Below are 3,298 nucleotides of genomic sequence, written 5' to 3'. Positions count from 1 at the left end.
AGGCCTCGAGACGGGTGCGGGCGAGCTGGCGCGCGTGGTCGGCGTGTGCGATCGCGTCGCGGGCGTATTCAGTAGCTGAACGCGCGGGTGAGGGCAGCAATGTGTCCAAGGGCAACGCGGGTTCTCAGCCAAATACGAGATAGAATGGTGAATAGCCGGCAGTGTCGTGAAGCGATGAATACGCCAACGTCACATATGGTAAATGAAGATCCCAGTCGTGGTGGTCGGCCGCAACGTACTTCGACAGCATGTCGGTAATGGTCCGGTTGAGGCGCTCCTTAATTAAGGACGTTGGTGTGTGGGTGGTAGGACGAGCTGGACTTGTGCTTTGTCGAGCAGGAACGGAGGATGTCCGCGACGACTGCTGAGAGAAAGCTACGACCATGGTCAGTGAGTAATTGGCGCGGAGCACAGTGCACTAAAAAGATGTCGTAGAGAAGAAAGTCAGCGACGTCAGTAGTACAACTTGTCGGCAGGGCTCCGGTGATTGCGTATCAGCGTAGCGTAATCAGTAGCGACGGCTACCCTTTATTTCCGGAGACCGAGAGAGGAAATGGTCCTAGAAGGTCTAGACCAACCCATAAAAAGGGTTCGGGCGGATGTCGATTGGCTAGAGACATCCAGCTGGAAATGTGGAGGGCTTCTTCCGGCGCTGACAGGGCTCACAAGCGGCAACGTAGCGCCGCACGGAACGGGCGAGACCCGGCCAAAAGAAGCGACGGCGTACGTGGCCGTATGTGCGCGAGACGCCTAAGTGGCCAGCCAAGGGAGCATCGTGAAGTTGGCGGAGGACAGTCGAACGCAGGTGTGATGGAATGACGAGCAGAAAGTCAGAGCCGTGGGGATCGAAATTGCGGCGGTATAATGTCCCCTCCTTGAGGAGAAACATCCGGAGAGAGGCGTCATCAGGCGTTGACTCCAGACGGTCGATGAGGACCCGTAACGAAGGGTCGCGGCGTTGTTCGTTGCCAATTTGAAACAACTGGGACACATAGAAAACGGAAGCGATGGCGTCCAGATCAGCCGCTTCGTCGACGGGGTAGCGGGACAAACAATCGGCATTCTTGTGCAAGCGTCTTGTCTTGTATACCACGGAAAAGATATAATCTTGCAGGCGTAAAGCCCAGCGAGCGAGTCGTACCTTGGGGTCGTTGAGCCGGAATAGCCAGCAGAGAGCATGGTGATCAGTTATGACACAGTATGGGCGTCCCTACAAGAATGGACGCAACTTCGCAACAGCCCACACAAGAGCGAGGCACCTCCGCTCTGTGACCGAATAATTGCGCTCGACGGGCTGACAGAAGTCGGCTGGCATAGGCTAGCAACACGATCATGTCCACGCTGGCGTTGTACTAACACTGCTCTTATGCCGCGACCACTGGCATTCAGTTCGAACATCCCTTGAGGCAGACGGGTTAAAGTGGGCCAGGATTGGAGGCGTGGTAAAGAGAGTAGTGAGCTGCGAAAAAGATGCGGCATGATCAGGACCCCAAGAAAAGGGGGCGTCTTTCTTCAAGAGGTCGGTAAGGGGACGTTTAATAGTCGCAAGGATATCAGGTAATTACAGGGTGCCATGAGATCTCGAAAATTGGAAGCATAGGATGGAGGCAGATGACATGACAGGCGTAATTCAGACATGCGGCGCACCTACCTGTGATAAGAAGTATGCGTTTATGTCCTACTTCTTATCACAGGTAGGTGCGCCGCATTTTGATAGACCGCTAATTTAAGTGTATAAATGTGCTATAGGATTTTAAGTTCTACATGCTGTGTACCCACCAGAGTGTGTGAAAAATAGTCACAGGTGAATGGGCAGAATTAAAGTTCGTTATATGAACATAAAGTTCAAAAATTGCTCTTAATTAGTATTTTCCAAACGTAAAAAAAAGACGTGGATGTGCTCACAAATGACCGATATTGGAAAACAGCTGATACCTATACTACAGAAAACATCCTCAATTCCGGAAAACTCACTAATTTAACAGCACGCTTATTTAGTGAATGTTTGGTTTAATACATCCTTTGTCCGTAAAGTTTCGTGTCAGATTTATTTTGTTTCCTAGAAATGATTCCTCAAAGCAAATGTTGGTGCGTATGTGTAGCGCCATCTTTTCGGGCTAACCTGAGCTACTTATGTTAATTGCTATGGCAGCCGCTAGATGGCACTACATGTACAAAAATACGTTGTCACTAGTCGTCTGCGCATTCTACTGTGAGTGAATGTGGAGAGATGGACGTCTACCTCAAACAGCGTGTAAACATAAAACTCTGTGTGAAGCTTGGCAAGACAGCCACACAGATGTATGAGCTCCTTCGTGACGCTTACGGCAACGAGACATTATCGCGGGCGCGAGTTTTCGAGCGGCGCAAGAGGTTAGTTTGCGGAGAACGTCGGTGGAAGGCGACACAAGGCAGGGGCACCCTGCAACCTCACGGAATGAAAACAGCATGGCTCGGATCAGGGAGACCGTACAGCAAGACCGCACCATTACAGTCCGCATGCTATCGGATGCTCTCGACATTAGTAAGACAACATGCCACCAAATTTTGCGTGAGAACTTGGGCAAACGAAAGCTGAATGCCAGACTTGTGCCGCACTCCCTGACACAGGACCAGAGGGACACGCGGGCATCAGTGAGCGCTGATTTGCTCACCGAAGCACAGAAGGATGCTGCATTCGTCGACAGCATCATTGCTGAAGACGAAACATGGTTTTCTACGATCCTCAAACAAAGAGCAGAGCGCCGAATGGCGGTCCACAAGCTCTCCGGCGTCGACAAAGGTGCGGCGACAGAAGACCAAAACAAAGACGATGCTGATAGTTCTTTTCGATGCCAGATGCGTCATACACCACGAGTTCGTCCCGCAAGGGCAGACGGTGAATCAGGAGTTTTATATCCGCGTGCTCCAACACATGCGTGACCCACTGCGACGCCTTTGCCCGACTTATGGGCACCTCGACAATGAAGCCTTCTCCACGATAACGCAAGGCCGCACACTGTTCTTAGCGTGCCAAAATTTCTCGCCAATCACAGTATTACTATACTTCCCCATCCGCCATACTCGCCTGACCTTTCCCCATGCAATTTTTTCCAGTTTCCTAGTGTGAAGAGAGCCCTAAATGGTCGCTGGATGGGAAGCGTGGAGGCCATTCAAGACGCCACGATAAAGGAGCTGACAGCCCTGCCAAAAGAAGCGTTTTCCAACTGCTTCCAAGACCTCAAGAAGCGTTAGAAGCTGTGTAGAGACCGCAAGGGAGACTATTTCGAAGGGGTGCTGCGCAAATGATTTAAATGCT

Source organism: Dermacentor silvarum, chromosome 4 (genome assembly GCF_013339745.2).
Source record: "Dermacentor silvarum isolate Dsil-2018 chromosome 4, BIME_Dsil_1.4, whole genome shotgun sequence".
Taxonomy (NCBI): domain Eukaryota; kingdom Metazoa; phylum Arthropoda; class Arachnida; order Ixodida; family Ixodidae; genus Dermacentor; species Dermacentor silvarum.
This window is presented reverse-complemented; position numbering follows the sequence as displayed.